At 39.3% G+C, this 19,171-nt stretch overlaps 1 long non-coding RNA gene across 1 annotated transcript in view; it reads right to left on the bottom strand.

Annotated features, from left to right (window-relative positions):
• Positions 1 to 1,457: 1,457 nt before the first annotated feature.
• LOC147999755 (uncharacterized) overlaps positions 1,458 to 19,171 on the bottom strand; it is an 82,757-nt gene continuing 65,043 nt past the window's right edge. The window contains exons 4-5 of the long non-coding RNA XR_015642514.1: positions 16,122 to 16,256; positions 1,458 to 1,643 (exon numbers count right to left, since the gene is read on the bottom strand). This is a non-coding gene — a long non-coding RNA (uncharacterized LOC147999755). The remainder of the gene's footprint in view (positions 1,644 to 16,121; positions 16,257 to 19,171) is intronic.

Below are 19,171 nucleotides of genomic sequence, written 5' to 3'. Positions count from 1 at the left end.
GGGGCCTAGCATAACAGTCATCTGAGAAACTTCATCCAGCAACTGATGGAAACAGTTACAGAGACTCACAGTCAAATATCACGCGAAACTTGGGGAATCCTGTGGAAGTGGAGGGATGATTTGAAGGAACCAGTGATGTCTAGGACACCACAAGAAAAACTACAAAATCAGCTAACCTGGGCCCATAGGGGCCAACAGAGACTGAACTGCCAAGCAGAGCATGCATGGAATGGACCTAGGCCCTGAGAACATATGTAATAATTGTGCATCTCGGTCATCACGTGGGACTCCTAACAGCAGGAACAGGGGTGGCTTCTGACTCTGTTGCCTGTCTTTAGATCCCTTTCTTCTAATGGTGTTACCTCATCTTGCCACAATAGGAGAAGATGAGCCTAGTTCTACTGCAACTTTATATACCAAGGCAGGTTGATGTTCAAGGGAAGCCTCCCCTTTTCGGATGACAAAGGGAGGAGTAGAGGATGGGGATGGGGATTTGAGAGGGAGGGACTGGGAGCAGAGAAGAGAGGGGAAGTGGAGATCACGATTTAAGTAATTAGTTAATTAATTAAAAGGCATTTGCATAATTAGGGGATTTACATAGAAACACAATTTTCTCTACTTCTAAACCTATGTCAGTGAGATAGAGAAATGTGTGTGCGTGACTTTGAAACGTAACTGGCAAACAAACCTTGTGTCTGGAGTTCTTTTTCTAGGCAGATTCAAACTTGAAAAAAATTTTATAGACTACCTAATAGCCTCAGTTAAGACCTCTGCATTCATTTAATGCTGACTTTTAAATCAAGTTATGTGCATTTTTCTTCATCAACAAAATACCTCCCATGGTGCTAGCCACCAACAGCTTACTTTGACAAAAGAAAGAGTGCACACCTCATGGAGGGAGGAGGTATGTTCGGTGATGACTCTAGTTCTCTTGGATCCCTGGCCAAGGACAGACACCTGGTGGGAGTGGATGGACGGGTGGATTTCAGTGATTAAGATCTCCATTTTTTTTTAGCATATGCATCCAGGATGCCAAGTTGACAGTATGACAGATAGCAAGAAAGGAAGCCAAGCTAGTTAGAGGTGGTCTTTTATTCATGGTTGACAGCCAAAACTAATTCCTGGCTAACAGAGCAGGCAAACTCACATTCTCTGTGCATGTTTATTCTGCAAGTGTTTGCAGCGATGTGACCTCCAAGGAGCTATGGCTGGCTTGGAATTTCAATCATTATGTAGTATACCAATATCGTTTTTTCAAAGTCCTTTTAAAGTATTTGTCTAATTTGAAATAGTTGGCCTTATATATGGTAGCCAGGTTTAGTCTAGGCTTAAGACCTCTGCAATAGCTGTTTGCATTGTCTAGAACATTAGATCCTCACATTCTCCCATGCTTAGAAGTCCCCTTTCCCAAAGTGTCAGGGAGCCTTCCTTGGGGTACATTTAAAGAAGCTAGCTAGTAGCTTTCTGGCATGTTATATTATTTTATTGTCAAGCATATTTTACATGTTGGAATTGAAAAGTTTTTGTAATTGTACATCTCTTCTTTTGATTTCCTTCCAGTCTATCGAAAGCTGTCTTCTCATCACTGGGGTCTGGACCACTGGAGTGTCTAGAAGATTCCCTGGCATTTTACCACTGTGTTCCTTGAAGGTAAACATCATGTATTAAGACAATTTCTTAAGCCAAATGCCCACTGAATACACAAATAGACAAATTATTCTGAATCAGAATATAGTTTAACAGTAAAGATAAAGTGAACTTCTGTATCTGTCAGTTAGCTCAGTTAGCAATTGTCAGCTCATACTTCATTAAAATTATTTGTATCTCTTATTAGTGAGGACTATGTGTAAATGGGATTATGTGTTAATGCTTGTTTACCATGTTGGACATTTATTTTGTACTCGCAGGTTCTTGGTATCACGGTTTTATGTGTTTATGGAATGCTCCTGAGGTCCCAGGCCTGCAATTCATCCCCAAGAGTCTCTTTCCAGGTGATTTTATATTGTGTTAAGTTGACAGTTAAAACGAACCAGCACAAAATCCATCCCCTATTTCAGAATCTTTTTTATTGGTGCCTCTCAAAATACATCTCATCATCAATATTAAAGGGTGAAAAGGAGTATTTCAGAAAAAAATGGAGCCATGACAAAGGCAGCCACTGCTATTATAATATCTGACAGGTTGAGCTTCAAACCAAATCTAATGAGATAAGATAAAGAAGATTGCTTCATATTCAGGGAATAACTCACAATGAGGAAATTATAATTCTAAATATATATGCACCAAATACAGACTCATCTGACTTCCCAAAACACTAGATTCTACTAGATTTAAAAGTTACAAAGTAACCTCAGGATACACCTGTTGGGAAGGAGAGTTTTACAGGAGGAGGGGTGGGCGAAACAGACTAAGAGGAGCCAAAAAGACTAGAATTTATAGTTGCACACATGAAACTGTAGAACAATAATGAATACATTTTAAAAGAACAAAAAAGTTTAGAATACACTAAAAATTAAAAAAAAAAACCTGTAAGAGAAAGTACAAGTAACCCTTCTCTTTTCTTTCTTTTTTATAGTTGGATATTTTTTAAATGTACATTTCAAATGTTATTCCTTTTCCCAGTTTCCCTTCAGGAAAACCCCCATCCCATTCCCCAACCCCTGCCTCCATGAGGGTTCTCCCCCACTCATCCACCCATTCCCTCTCCCTGCCCTTGCATTCCCCTGCACTGGGACATTAAGCCTTGATAGGACCAAGGGCTTCTACTCCCATTGGTGCCTACCAAGGCAATCCTCTGTTACATATGCAGCTGGAGTCATGGGCTCTGTCCATGTGTACCCTTTTGTTGGTGGTTTAGTCTCTGGGAGCTCTGACTGGTTGGTATTGTTCTTATGAGGTTGCTAACCCCTTCAGCTCCTTCAGTTCTTTCTCTAACTCCTCCATTAGGGCCTTGTTCCCAGTTCAATGGTTGGATGAGAGAATCTGCCTCCGTATTTGTCATGCTCTGACAGAGCCTCTCAAATGACAGTTATATCAGGCTCCTGTCAGCTTGCAGTTCTTGGCATCTGAAATATTTCCTGGGTCTGGTATCTGTATATGGGATGGATCTCCAGGTGAGGCAGTCACTGTTGTCCTTTCCTTCAGTCTCTGTTCCACTTGTCTCCATGTTTCCTCCTGTGAATATATTTACCCCTCTAAGAAGGACTTAAGCACCCACACTTTGGTCTTTCTTCTTGAGTTTCATGTGGCTTGTAAATTGTATCTTGGGTGTTCCAAGTGTTGGGGCTAATATCTGCTTGTAAGTGAGTGCATACCATGTGTGTTCTTTTGTGATTGGGTTACCTCACTTAGGATGGTATTTTCTTGTTCTATCCATTTGCCTATGAATTTCATGAAGTCATTTTTTTTGATAGCTGAGTAATATTCCATTGTGTAGATGTACCACATTTTCTGTATCCATTCCTCAGTTGAAGGACATCTGAGTTCTTTCCAGCTTCTGGCTAATGTAAGCAAGGCTGCTGTGAACATAGTGGAACATGTGTCCTTGTTATATGTTGGAGTATTTTTTTGTGTTTATGCCCCAGAGTGGTATAGCTGTGTCCTCAGGTAGTACTATGTCCAATTTTCTGAGGAACCGACAGACTAATTTCCAGAGTGGTTGCACCAGCTTGCAGTCCCACCAACAACAGAGGAGTGTTCCTCTTTCTCCACATCCTCTCAAGGATCTGCTGTCACGTTAGCCATTCTGAGGGTGTGAAGTGGAATCTCAGGGTTGTTTTGATTTGCATTTCCCTGATGACTAAGGATGTTGAACATTTCTGTAGGTGCTTCTTGGCCATACAAAATTCCTCAGTTGAGAATACTTTGCTTAGCTCTGTAGCCCATATTTAAAAGGTTTATTTGATTCTCTGGAGTTTAACTTCTTGATTTCTCTGTATTTATCGGACATTAGCCCTCTATCAGATGTAGGATTGGTAAAGATCTTTTCCCAATCTGCTGGTTGCCATTTTGTCTTACTGACAGTGTCCTTTGTCTTACAGAAGTTTTGCAATTTTGAGGTACCATTTGTTGATTCTTGATCTTAGATCATAAGCCGTTGGTGTTCTGTTCAGGGAATTTTCCCCTGTGCCCATGCATTTGAGGCTCTTTCCTACTTTTTCTTCTATTAGTTTGAGTGTATCTAGTTTTATGTGGAGATCCTTTCTGGGTCTTCAATTCTATTCCATTGACCTACCTGCCTGTTTCTATACCAATACCATACAGTTTTATCACTAGTGCTCTGACGTACAGTTTGAGGTCAAGGATGGTGATTTCTCCCAGAAGTTCTTTTATTTTTGAGAAGAGTTTTCTCTACCTAGAAAACTCTTTTGCTATGCCAAATGAATTTACAGATTTCTCCTTCTAACTCTATGAAATATTGAGTTGGAATTTTGATGGGGATTACACTGAATCTGTAGATTGTTTTTGGTAAAAAGGCCATGTTTACTATATTAATCCTGCTAATCTATAGGCATAGGAGATCTTTCCACCTTCTGAAATCTTCTTTGATTTCTTTCTTTAGAGACTTGTCATACAGATCTTTCACTTGCTTGATTAGTTTCATCCCAAGGTTCTTTATATTACTTTTGACTATTGTGAAGGGTGTCATTTCCCTAAACTGTCTTTCTCAGCCTGTTTATCCTTTGAGTAGAGGAAGGTTACTGATTTGTTTGAGTTAATTTTATATCTAGCCACTTTGCTGAAGTTGTTTATCAGCTGTAGACGTTCTCTGGTGGAATTTTAGGGTCACTTAAGTGTACTCTCATATCATCTGGAAATAGTGATATTTTAACTTCTTCCTTTCCAATTTGTATCCCTTTGACCTCTTTTTGTTGTCTAATTGCTCTGGCTAGGACTTCAAGTACTATATTGAATAGGTAGAGAGAGGGTGGGCAGCCTTGTCTAGTCCTTGATTTTAGTGGAATCATTTCAAGTTTCTCTCCATTTAGTTTGATGTTGGCTTCTAGTTTGCTGTATATTGCTTTTACTATGTTAAGGTATTTACCTTGAATTTCTGATCTTTCCAAGACTTTTATCATGAAGGGGTGTTGAATTTTCTTAACTACTTTCTCAGCATCTAATGAGATGATCATGTGTTTTGTTTTCTTTTGTTTTTTTGTTTACATAGTGGATTATGCTCATGGATTTTTGTATATTGAACCATTTCTGCATCTCTGTATGGATCATGATAGATTGCTGTTTTGATGTGTTCTTAGATTCGGTTTGTGAGAATTTTATTGAGTATTTTTGCATTGACATTCATAAGGGAAATTGGTCTAAAGTTCTTTTTCCTTTTGGGTATTTGTGTGGTTTGGGTTTAAACATAATTATGGATTCATAAAACAAACTAGGTAGTGTTCCTTCTGTTTGTGTTTTGTGGAACAGTTTGGAGAGTATTGGTATTATGTCTTCTTTGAAGGCCCGACAGAATTCTGCACTAAATCCATCTGGTCATGGTTGTGAGATTTTTTTTTTATTAACTTGAGTATTTCTTATATACATTTCGAGTGTTATTCCCTTTCCCGGTTTCTGGGCAAACATCCCCCTAATCCCTCCCCCTCCCCTTCTTTATGGGTGTTCCTCTCCCCATCCTCCCCCGATTGCCACCCTCCCCCCAACAATCACGTTCAATGGGGGTTCAGTTTAAGCAGGACCAAGGGCTTCCCCTTCCACTGGTGATCTTACTGGGATGTTCATTGCTACCTATGAGGTCAGAGTCCAGGGTCCGTCCATGTATAGTCTTTAGGTAGTGGCTTAGTCCCTGGAAGCCCTGGTTGCTTGGCATTGTTGTACATAAGGGGTCTCGAGCCCCTTCAAGCTCTTCCAGTTCTTTCTCTGATTCCTTCAGTGGGGGTCCTATTCTCAGTTCAGTGGTTTGGTGCTGGCATTCGCCTCTGTATTTGCTGTATTCTGGCTGTGTCTTTCAGGAGAAATCTACATCCGGCTCCTGTCGGCCTGCACTTCTTTGCTTCATCCATCTTGTCTAATTGGGTTGCTGTATATGTATGGGCCACATGTGGGGCAGGCTCTGAATGGGTGTTCCTTCTCTCTCTGTTTTAATCTTTGCCTCTCTATTCCCTGCCAAGGGTATTCTTGTTCCCCTTTTAAAGAAGGAGTGAAGCATTCACATTTTGATCATCCGTCTTGAGTTTCATTTGTTCTAGGCATCTAGGGTAATTCAAGCATTTGGGCTAATAGCCACTTATCAATGAGTGCATACCATGTGTGTTTTCTGTGATTGGGTTACCTCATTCAGGATGATATTTTCCAGTTCCAACCGTTTGTCTATGAATTTCATAAAGTCATTGTTTTTGATAGCTGAGTAATATTCCATTGTGTAGATGTACCACATTTTCTGTATCCATTCCTCTGTTGAAGGACATCTGGGTTCTTTCCAGCTTCTGACTATTATAAATAAGGCTGCTATGAACATAGTGGAGCACGTGTCTTTTTTATATGTTGGGGCATCTCTTGGGTATATCCCAAGAGGGGTATAGCTGGATCCTCACGTAGGTCAATATTCAGTTTTCTGAGGAACCTCCAGACTGATTTCCAGAATGGTTGTACCAGTCTGCAATCCCACCAACAATGGAGGAGTGTTCCTCTTTCTCCACATCCTCGCCAGCATTTGCTGTCACCTGAGTTTTTGATCTTAGCCATTCTCACTGGTGTGAGGTGAAATCTCAGGGTTGTTTTGATTTGCATTTCCCTTATGACTAAAGATGTTGAACATTTCTTTAGGTGTTTCTCTGCCATTCGGCATTCCTCAGCTGTGAATTCTTTGTTTAGTTCTGAACCCCAGTTTTTAATAGGGTTATTTGTCTCCCTGCGGTCTAACTTCTTGGGTTCATTGTATATTTTGGATATAAGGCCTCTATCTGTTGTAGGATTGGTAAAGATCTTTTCCCAATCTGTTGGTTGCCGTTTTGTCCTAAACACAGTGTCCTTTGCCTTACAGAAGCTTTGCAGTTTCATGAGATCCCATTTGTCGATTCTTGATCTTAGAGCATAAGCCATTGGTGTTTTGTTCAGGAAATTTTTTCCAGTGCCCATGTGTTCAAGATGCTGCCCTAGTTTTTCTTCTATTAGTTTGAGTGTATCTGGTTTGATATGGAGGTCCTTGATCCACTTGGACTTAAGCTTTGTACAGGGTGATAAGCATGGATCGATCTGCATTCTTCTACATGTTGACCTCCAGTTGAACCAGCACCATTTGTTGAAAATGCTATCTTTTTTTCCATTGGATCGTTTTGGCTCCTTTGTCAAAAATCAAGTGCCCATAGGTGTGTGGGCTCATTTCTGGGTCTTCAATTCTATTCCATTGGTCTGTCTGTCTGTCTCTGTTCCAATATCATGCAGTTTTTATCACTATTGCTCTGTAATACTGCTTGAGTTCAGGGATAGTGATTCCCCCTGAAGTCCTTTTATTGTTGAGAATACTTTTAGCTATCCTGGATTTTTTGTTATTCCAGATGAATTTGCAAATTGTTCTGTCTAACTCTTTGAAGAATTGGATGGTATTTTGATGGGGATTGCATTGAATCTGTAGATCGCTTTTGGTACAATGGCCATTTTTACTATATTAATCCTGCCAATCCATGAGCATGGGAGATCTTTCCATCTTCTGAGGTCTTCTTCAATTTCTTTCTTCAGAGTCTTGAAGTTCTTATTGTTCAGATCTTTCACTTGCTTGGTTAAAGTCACACCGAGGTACTTTATATTGTTCGGGTCTATTATGAAGGGTGTCATTTCCCTAATTTCTTTCTTGGCTTGTTTCTCTTTTGTGTAGATGAAGGCTACTGATTTATTTGAGTTAATTTTATACCCAGCCACTTGCCTGAAGTTATTTATCAGCTTTAGTAGTTCTCTGGTGGAACTTTTGGGATCACTTAAATATACTGTCATATCAACTGCAAATAGGGATATTTTGACTTCTTTTTTTTCAATCTGTATCCATTTGTTGTCTGATTGCTCTGGCTAGAACTTCAAGAACTGTATTGAATAAGTAGGGAGAGAGTGGGCAGCCTTGTTTAGTTCCTGATTTTAGTGGGAGTGCTTCAAGTTTCTCTCTGTTTAGTTTAATGTTAACAACTGGTTTGCTGTATATGGCTTTTACTATGTTTAGGTATGGGCCTTGAATTCCTATTCTTTCCAGGACTTTTATCATGAAGGGGTGTTGAATTTTGTCAAATGCTTTCTCAGCATCTAATGAAATGATCATGTGGCTTTGTTCTTTCATTTTGTTTATATAATGGATCACCTTGATGGTTTTCCGTATATTAAACCATCCCTGCATGCCTGGGATGAAGCCTACTTGATTATGGTGGATGATTGTTTTGATGTGCTCTTGGATTCGGTTTGTCAGAATTTTATTGAATATCTTTGCGTCGATATTCATAAGGGAAATTGGTCTGAAGTTCTCTTTCTTTGCTGGGTCTTTGTGTGGTTTAGGTATATGAGTAATTGTGGCTTCATAGAAGGAATTCGGTAGTGCTCCATCTGTTTCAATTTTGTGGAATAGTTTGGATAATATTGGTATGAGGTCTTCTATGAAGGTCTGATAGAATTCTGCACTAAACCCGTCTGTACCTGGGCTCTTTTTGGTTGGGAGACCTTTAATGACTGCTTCTATTTCCCTAGGAGTTATGGGGTTGTTTAACTGGTTTATCTGTTCCTGATTTAACTTCGGTACCTGGTATCTGTCCATATCCTGCAGATTTTCAAGTTTTGTTGAATATAGGCTTTTATAGTAAGATCTGATGATTTTTTGAATTTCCTCTGAATCTGTAGTTATGTCTCCCTTTTCATTTCTGATTTTGTCAATTTGGACACACTCTCTGTGTCCTCTCATTAGTCTGGCTAAGGGTTTATCTATCTTTTTGATTTTCTCAAAGAACCAACTTTTGGTTCTGTTGATTCTTTCTATGGTCCTTTTTGTTTCTACTTGGCTGATTTCAGCTCTGAGTTTGATTATTTCCTGCCTTCTACTCCTCCTGGGTGTATTTGCTTTTTTTGTTATAGAGCTTTTAGGTGTGCTGTCAAGCTGCTGACATATGCTCTTTCCTGTTTCTTTCTGCAGGCACTCAGCGCTATGAATTTTCCTCCTTAGCACAGCTTTCATTGATTCCCATAAGTTTGGGTATGTTGTACCTTCATTTTCATTAAATTCTAAAAAGTTTTTAATTTCTTTCTTTATTTATTCCTTGACCAGGTTGTCATTGAGTAGAGCATTGTTCAATTTCCAGGTATATGTGGACGTTCTTCCCTTATTGTTATTGAAGACCAGCTTTAGGCCGTGGTGGTCTGATAGCATGCATGGGATTATTTCTACCTTTCTGTACCTGTTGAGTCCCGTTTTTTTTCCAATTATATGGTCAATTTTGGAGAAAGTACCAGGAGGAGCTGAGAAGAATGTATATCCTTTTGTTTTAGGATAGAATGTTCTATAAATATCTGTTAAGTCCATTTGGTTCATGACTTCTCTTAGTCTGTCTATGTTTCTTTTCTGTTTCCATGATCTGTCCATTGATGAGTGTGGGGTGTTGAAATCTCCTATTATTATTGTGTGAGGTGCAATGTGTGTTTTGAGCTTTAGTAAGGTTTCTTTTACGTATGTAGGTGCCCTTGTATTTGGGGCATAGATATTTAGGATTGAGAGTTCATCTTGGTGGATTTTTCCTTTGATGAATATGATGTGTCCTTCCTTATTTTTTTTATGACTTTTAGTTGAAAATGGATTTTATTTGATATTAGAATGGCTACTCCAGCTTGCTTCTTTGACGATTTGCTTGGAAAGTTGTTTTCCAGCCTTTCATCTGAGGTAGTGTCTATCTTTGTCTCTGAGGTGTGTTTCCTGTAGGCAGCAGAATGCAGGGTCCTCACTGCATATCCAGTTTGTTAATCTATGTCTTTTTATTAGGGAGTTGAGACCATTGATGTTGAGAGATATTAAGGAATAGTCATTATTGCTTCCTGTTATATTCATATTTGGATGTGAGGTTATGTTTGTGTGCTTTTCTTCTCTTTGTTTTGTTGCCAAGACGATTAGTTTCTTGCTTTTTCTAGGGTGTATCTCGCCTCCTTATGTTGGGCTTTACCATTTATTATCCTTTGTAGTGCTGGATTTGTAGAAAGATATTGTGTAAATTTGGTTTTGTCATGGAATATCTTGGTTTCTCCATCTATGTTAATTGAGAGTTTTGCAGGATACAGTAACCTGGGCTGGCATTTGTGTTCTCTTAGGGTCTGTATGACATCTGTCCAGGATCTTCTGTCTTTCATAGTCTCTGGCAAAAAGTCAGGTGTGATTCTGATAGGTCTGCCTTTATATGTTACTTGACCTTTTTCCCTTACTGCTTTTAATTTTTTTCTTTATTTTGTGCATTTGGTGTTTTGACTATTATGTTTCAGGAGGTGTTTCGTTTCTGGTCCTATCTATTTGGAGTTCTGTAGGCTTCTTGTATGCCTATGGGCATCTCTTTCTTTAGGTTAGGGAAGTTTTCTTCTATGATTTTGTTGAAGACATTTACTGGGCCTTTGAGCTGGCTGTCTTCAATGTCTTCTATACCTATTATCCTTAGGTTTGATCTCCTCATTGAGTCCTGGATTTCCTGTATGTTTTGAACCTGTAGCTTTTTCCACTTTACATTATCTTTGACAGTTGATTCGATGATTTCTATGGAATCTTCTGCTCCTGATATTCTCTCTTCTATCTCTTGTATTCTCTTGGTGATGCTTGTATCTATGGCTCCTTGTCTCTTCCTTTGGGTTTCTATATCCAGCGTTGTTTCCATGTGTTCTTTCTTGACTTCTTCTCTTTCCATTTTTAATTCCTTCAATTGTTTGATTGTGTTTTCCTGGAATTCTTTCAGGGATTTTTGTGATTCCTCTCTGTCGGCTTCTACTTGTTCATTTATATTTTCCTGTTTTTCTCTAAGGGAGTGCTTTATGTCTTTCTTGAAGTCCTCCAGTATCATGATCAAATATGATTTTGAAATTAGATCTTGCTTTTCTGGTGTGTGTGGATATTCCGTGTTTGCTTTGGTGGGAGAATTGGGCCCCGATGATGCTATGTAGTTTTGGTTTCTGTTGCTTGGGTTCCTGTGCTTGCCTCTTGACATCAGATTATCTCTAGTGTTAATTTGTTCTGCTATTTCTGACGGTGGCTAGACTGTCCTATAAGCCTGTGTGTCAGGAGTGCTGTAGACCTGTTTTCCTGTTTTCTTTCAACTAGTTATGGGAACAGAGTGTTCTGCTTTCGGGCATGTAGTTTTTCCTATCTACAGGTCTTCAGCTGTTCCTGTGGGCCTGTGTCTTGAGTTCACCAGGCAGGTCGCTTGGAGCAGGAAGGTTTGTCTTACCTGTGGTCCCGAGGCTCAAGTTTGTTCGTGGCGTGTTGCTGATGAGCTCTCCTTGGGGGCAGCAACCAGGAAGATCTCCGCCACCCTTTCTGGGAGCTCCCATGCACCAGTGTTCCAGATGGAGTTTGGTGTTTTCCTCTGGAGTCAGAGATGTGGGCAGAGTGCAGTCTCTTCTGGTTTCCCAGGCGTGTCTGCCTCTCTGAAGGTTTAGCTCTCCCTCCCACTGTATTTGGGTGCAGAGAACTGTTTATCTGGTCAGTTCAATGGTACTGGCGGTGTCTCAGACACATCAGACTTGCTGCTCCTGTGCCCTTATCCAAGGGAACCCAGAGGCCGTATACAGTTTCCTCTTGGGCCAGGGATGTGGGCAGGGGTGGGCAGTGTTTATTTACTTTTCCACTCTGCAGTCTCAGGAGTGGTCACTTGTCCTGGCGGTGAGCTCTCTCCCCCACAGGGTTTGGGAGCAGTGAGCTGGAGGCGGGGAGCGCGAGATTGGGACTCCCTGGTTGTGATATTTTTAATGACTGCTTCTATTTATTTAGGAGTTATGGGACTGCTTTGATAGTTTACCTGATTCTGATTTAACTTTAGTATCTGTTATTTGTGTAGAAAAGTGTCCATTTCATCCAGATTTTTCAGTTTTGTTGGGCATAGACTTTTATAGTAAGATTTGATAATTTTTTTGAATTTCCTCAGTTTCTGTTGTTATGTCTCCCTTTTCATTTCTGATTTTGTTAATTTGGATACTGTCTCTGTGCCCTGTGGTTAATCTGGCAAAGGGTTTATCTAACTTGTTGATGTTCTCAAAAATCAGCTCTTGGTTATCTTCTATCTTTTTATAGTTCTATTAGTTTCTATTTGGTTGATTTCAGCCCTGAATTTGATTATTTCCTGATGTCTACTCCTTTTGGGTGTATTTGCTTCTTTCTTTCTAGCACCTTCAGCTGTGCTGTCAAGCTGCTAGTGTATGTTCTTTTCAGTTTCTTTTAGAGGCACTCAGAGCTATGAGTTTTCCTCTTAGCACTGCTTTCATTGTGTCTCATAAGTTTAGATACGTTGTATTGTTCAGTTCCCATGTGTATGTGGGCTTTCTGTTCTTTTTGTTATTATTGAAGACCAGCCTTAGTCCGTGGTGGTCTAGTAGGATGCATGGGATTATTTCAATCTTCTTGTATGTATTGAGGCCTGTTTTGTGACTGATTATATGGTCAATTTTGGAGAACGTTCCGTGAGGTCCTAAGAAGAAGGTATATTCTTTTGTTTTAGGATGAAATATTCTATAGATTTCTGTTAAATCCATTCACTTCATACCTTCTGTCAGTTTCACTGCGTCTCTGTTTAGATTCTGTTCCCATGATCTGTCCATTGATGAGGTTGTGTGAGGTACAATGTGTGCTTTCTGCTTTAGTAAAGTTTATTTTATGAGTGTTGGTGCCCTCCCTTGCATTCAGAGCATAGCCGTTCAGAATTGAGTATTCATCTTTGTAGATTTTTCCTTTGACGAATATGAAATGTCCTTCCTATTTTTGATAACTTTTGGTTGGAAGCCAATTTTATTCTATATTAGAATAGCTACTCCAGCTTGTTTCTTGGGACCATTTGCTTGGAAAAAAATTTCCAGCCTTTTACTCTGAGGTAGTGTCTTTTATTAGGGAATTGAGACTATTGATATTAAGAGATATTAAGGAATAGTGATTGTTGTTTCCTGTTATTTTTTTGGTAGAGGTTGAATTGTTTTTGTGTCTTCTTTTGCTTTCATTGCAAGGAAATTACTTTCTTGCTTTTTCTAGGGTGTAGTTTCCCTCTTTGTGTTGGAGTTTTCCATCTATTTTCCTTTGTAGGACTGGATTTGTAGAAAGATATTGTGTAAGTTTAATTTTGTCATGAAATATATTGGTTTCTCTGTCTATGTTAATTGAGAGTTTTGCTGGATATAGTTCCATGAACTGGAATTTGTGTTCTCTTAAGATCTGGATGACATCTGACCAGGATCTTCTAGTTTTCTTAGTCTCTGTTGAGTAGTCTGGTGTAATTCTGATAGGTCTTCCTTTATATGTTACTTACCATTTCCCCCTTAGTTCTTTTAATGTTTTTTTTATTTTGTGCATATAGTGCTTTGACTATTATGTGACAGGAGGAATTTCTTTTCTGGTCCAATCTATTTTTAGTTCTGTAGGCATCTTGTATGTTCATGGGCATCTCTTTCTTTAAGTTAGGGACGTTTTCTTCTATAATTTTGTTGAAGGTATTTACTGGCCCTTTAAGTTGGGAATCTTCGCTGTCTTCTATACCTATTACCCTTAGGTTTAACCTTCTCATTGTTTCCTAGATTTCTGGGATGTTGTAAGTTAGGAGCTTTTTGCATTTTGCATTTTCTTTGACTATTGTGTCAATGTTTTCTGTGGTATCTTCTATGCCTTAGATTCTCTCTTCAATCTCTTGTTTTCTGTTTGTGATGCTTGCATCCATGACTCCTGATCTCTTTCCTAAGTTTTCTATATCCAGAGTTGTCTCTCTTTGTGATTCCTTTAATGGTTCTATTTCCCCTTTTTAGATTCTGGATGGTTTTTTTCAATTCCTTCACCTGTTTGGTTGTGTTTTCCTGTAATTCTTTAAGTGATTTTTGTGTTTCCTCTTTAAGGGTTTCTACCTATTTACCTGTGTTCTCCTGTATTTCTTTAAGAGTCCTTTAGAGTCTTTCTTAAAGTCCTCTATCATCATCATGAGATATGACTTTTAAATCTGAATCTGTTTTTCCTGTGTGATGGGGTATACAAACTTGCTATAGTGGGAGAACTGAGTTATGATGATGCCAAGTATTTATTCTTGGCTTATGTTGCTTATGTTCATGTGCTTGCCTCTTGCCATTGGGTTATCTCTTGTGCTACCTGCTCTTGCTGTCTCTGACTGGAGCTTGTTCCCTCTGTGATTATGGTTTTGTCAGTACTTCTCAGAGTCTAGCTATCTCTATAACCCTGTGATTCTGTGATCCTGTGATCCTGAGACACTGGGTTTGTCAGAGTTCCCGAGAATGAAGCTTTTCAGGGTGTTGCAGGAGTGGGTGTGGAGCCAAATTCTGGACTTGCTCCGGGCACAGGTGCAAGCTAGAAGCAACAGGTGTCCTTGGCTGGGTGTGGGTTTGTTTTTCCATTTTTTTCTGTGGGGGTCACAGTTAAGTTGCAGGTTTGGAAAGTTATGTCCTCAGCTGTGATCTTGAATGTGTCAGAGCTCCAGTGCTCCTGGTTGTGTCCAATCTCCTGGGAGTTGAGCTTCCTCTGTGATCCTATAATCCTGGGCATTTCAGAGCACTTGGGAGTTGGGCTCCCTCTGGTTGTTTTAAGAGTGGATGCACAGACAGCACCCCAGGGCTTCTCTATGTTCAGGTTAAGACTGGAAGGCACCTGCGCCACTGACTGGGTAGGGGTTCCTGCATCCTTGAATCCTGGGGGACCCAGTTGCTCTGGGTGTTGGGGTAGATGTTGTGTCCTCTCCTGTGATCCTGGGCTTTTCAGAGCATCTGGGAATCGGGTTCTCTTTGGGTCTTGTGGGCATGGGTACAGAGCCAGCTCCCAAGGTTTGCTCAGGGCATAGGTTCAGACCAGAGGGACCCATGCCCCCTGGTTGGGCGACAGTTCCTGTGTTCCTGGATCCTGGGGGACCCAGTTACTTTGTAACCCTTCTCTTAATCCTTCTCTTAATATCATAGGCTTTATCTTATATAGATGAAATTCCTCCTCCCTTCTAATAGTTGGAAACGGTGCCCATCTTCTTACATATAATGGTATTTTTCAAGATAAGGATGAACAAGTCAGTTAATGCAAGAATCAATGTCTGGATAAGGAAGAGAACAGGGGTGGTGTGTGTGTGTGGGGGGTCAAGAGGTCAGATACTGTGTTATACAGGCAGCAGTTGGGGTTGTATTATTGCCTGGAGTCTTTAACTTGTGAAGTGGATGGCATTTGTTTTGCATCAAGAAATCCCATTTCCTAGTGTAAATACAATTTCATCCTTCTCTGTAAAGTTCCTGAGGTTCCATACCCATGTTCCCCACTCCATAGTCAGCCTATGCTCAAACTTTAAGCACAGAGAATAAAATAAGATGTTACCACTTCAATGAACCCTTTCCCTGCCTTTCTTTATATAATTCTTACTGCCTCTACATCCCTCCAATGCCCTATTGATTCGTATCCTGCAGCATTTAGGTTTCCCATTTTGAATCACTTTGCTTTATGTCTCTGAGTAGTCTTCTATTTTAGACTCTCAGCTCTTTGGGGCAGGCTTCATTAATGCTTTATCTGAGAAGGTAATCCTGCATAATTTATTCAATAAATCCTTCTGGAAGATATATGACATTTCAGGTGAAGCATTAGTTTTTGAGAAACAGTTGTAAGCAAGTGATATAGAGGAAAGAATTACCACTTTGTCTTATGGAGTTTAATAATACAGTGTAGCATTAAAGGCTTTTATGCATTGAGCACTTCAGAATGTAGGTCTAAATTCATAGAAAAGTTCAGTCTTGGCTTTATCAGTCATCAAATGTATGTCAATGTCTGGGATATCAGAGTGGGCTTAGAAAACATTCATTGTGCTCTTTTAGCTTGGGCATTGTCCTGATAGTTCTTTTGACCTGGGCCAGGCTGGCCCTTTCTCATTTTGGCTAGATTGTGTCTGAATTGAATTGTTGAGCCACCTGACAGCAAGATTGGTTTAGAATAAGCTTACCGTAGACAGCGTTTTTACAGACGATCACTCATCCTTCACCCTAATCCTGGGATTCTTCAGATATGGTTTAGTGGCTCCAAACAACTACTGGAAGTTCAGAGTTAATACAGTATTAATACTGTTGCATTTCATTGGCTGAAAGGAATCACAAGGACCACTCAGAATCATGGGTTAGGGAAATAAATCCATATGTTGATGGAAATTGCTATAAAAAAACATTGTGCAGGGTATGAATACACTGAGCATGAAAATTGTTGGTTAGTTTTATACTTTATTGACTATAACTTTGTGGTCATTGAACAACAATAAATAAAATTTCATAGATGGATTGTTAAAAGTTATATAGGTAACTTGGAAAAAGATGGTACATTGCTATGCTTTGCTAAAATAATTGTTAAAGGTTGACAATTTATTATTATTGTATCATTTAATTTCACAGTTAATCATATACATACAGTTATTATAATTTACATCTTAGACATGAAGACACTTAGGACTTTAGCCTCTTTTCATACCAAGTTCACTGACTAGTTTGGAGCCTGTATTCAAACAACTTTGTTAAACTTCAAAGGTTATAACAGAGACTGTCTGTGTATTGGTTGTTGTTGTTTTTGCTGCTTTCTTGCTATTGGCTGTGGTATGTGACTCAGTGCTGAGTGTGGCATTACGAGCTCCCATATTGACCTTTTAAGGCCTTCTATATAGGATTTCATGTTTTTCTGTTTCAAGCTTGACATATTTTGTACTTTAAGAATCTCACTTAAAAACTCATGCTCAGTTTTGCTTCTAAGCCATCACAATAGTCATGGCTCTCACAAGTGATGCTTCCACCATCAGATTGGGTACTCACCATTTGCTAAAGAAATGTGAGTATTCTAAAACCAAGCCAAGGTGTCATACACTTAATATTGTATGCCAGTTGTGTTTAATCTCATGCTTTACCTGTGACTTCCACAGTTTCTTATCACTCACAGCAATGTGTCTCTTGTGGGCCACGCCAGACTTACTATAGTGCTAATATACATGTAATCTTACCAGAGACCAAATTCTATATGCCATATATATATATACATATACATACATATATATTCATACACATATACACACATACACACGTACATATATATACATACATATACACATATATGTACATATAACACACATATATATACATACATACATATATATACATATACATATATAGATATGTGTTCTATCTACATGAAACATAAAATCAAAATTTCAATGGCTCTTTCTAGTCATCAAAAATGTTTCTTTTAAGATTTCTAAGTCTTTAGGTTCTTTTTTTTTTATTAACTTGAGTATTTCTTATATACATTTCAAGTGTTATTCCCTTTCCCGGTTTCCGGGGCAAACATCCCCCTCCCCCCTCCCCTTCCTTATGGGTGTTCCCCTCCCAAACCTCCCCCCATTGCCACCCTCCCCGCATAGTCTAGTTCACTGGGGGTTCAGTCTTAGCAGGACCCAGGGCTTCCTCTTCCACTGGTGCTCTTACTAGGATATTCATTGCTACCTATGAGGTCAGAGTCCAGGGTCAGTCCATGTATAGTCTTTAGGTAGTGGCTTAGTCCCTGGAAGCTCTGGTTGCTTGACATTGTTGTACTTTTGGGGTCTCGAGCACCTTCAAGCTCTTCCAGTTCTTTCTCTGATTCCTTCAACGGGGGACCTATTCTCAGTTCAGTGGTTTGCTGCTGGCATTCGCCTCTGTATTTGCTGTATTCTGGCTGTGTCTCTCAGGAGCGATCTACATCCGGCTCCTGTCGGTCTGCACTTCTTTGCTTCATCCATCTTGTCTAATTGGGTGGCTGTATATGTATGGGCCACCTGTGGGGCAGGCTCTGAATGGGTGTTCCTTCAGTCTCTGTTTTAATCTTTGCCTCTCCCTTCCCTGCCAAGGGTATTCTTTTTCCTCATTTAAAGAAGGAGTGAAGCATTCACATTTTGATCATCCGTCTTGAGTTTCGTTTGTTCTAGGGATCTAGGGTAATTCAAGCATTTGGGCTAATAGCCACTTATCAATGAGTGCATACCATGTATGTCTTTCTGTGATTGGGTTAGCTCACTCAGGATGATATTTTCCAGTTCCAACCATTTGTCTACGAATTTCATAAACTCGTTGTTTTTGATAGCTGAGTAATATTCCATTGTGTAGATGTACCACATTTTCTGTATCCATTCCTCTGTTGAAGGGCATCTGGGTTCTTTCCAGCTTCTGGCTATTATAAATAAGACTGCGATGAACATAGTGGAGCACGTGTCTCTTTTATATGTTGAGGCATCTTTTGGGTATATGCCCAAGAGAGGTATAGCTGGATCCTCAGGCAGTTCAATGTCCAAGTGATTGTAAAAAGTAACTTTAAATCAATTTTTCAAGTAATCAGAGGGAGGAGCTTAAAACTGAAAATGAAGAAAATTATAAAGGTAGAGAAGTAGAGGAAATGAGTAAATATGAAATAAACCAAATGCCATGATATGTATAACATTTCTTTGCACTGGCCTAAAAGAGAAGTCCTGCTAATTGGCATCATTACAGAAGCTTCTAAATGCACTGATAGCCTCTATTTTCTATTATGGCTATATGAAATTTTTAGTATTTCATTATTCAATAATTTTTTATCTGCTTAGAGAATCTCAGAATCACAGGCTGATTGTATAAAACTTGAGCCATGGAATATAAGATCCAGTTTCATTCCTTAAAAGAAAAATAAGTTGCATACAATAAAGGAACAATAGACCACGGGTATGAGGTTCATAAACACATTTTTCATCTACAAAGAAGAATGGAATTATCTTGTTTGAATGAAAAAGGATGTAACTGGAGGTAATCATAGTAAGGTAATTAAGTCAGTCCTTAAAAGACAAATACACACTTTCTTTAATTTGTGGGTCGTAGAATTTTAGACATACACATTTTTGTATGTACAGATGCCATGAACGTAGAAGCAAAAATGTCTAGGAGAACAGATGTGAGTAATGGAAAGGGAAGAATATTAAAGAGGAGGAGATAGGCATTCTAGGGAACTGTTGAG

The sequence above is a fragment of the Rattus norvegicus genome, chromosome 18 (assembly GCF_021556685.1).
Source record: "Rattus norvegicus strain SHRSP/BbbUtx chromosome 18, alternate assembly SHRSP_T2T, whole genome shotgun sequence".
Taxonomy (NCBI): Eukaryota; Metazoa; Chordata; class Mammalia; order Rodentia; family Muridae; genus Rattus; species Rattus norvegicus.
The sequence above is the reverse complement of the archived record's forward strand: the minus strand, read 5'-3'. Positions and strand labels throughout refer to the sequence as shown.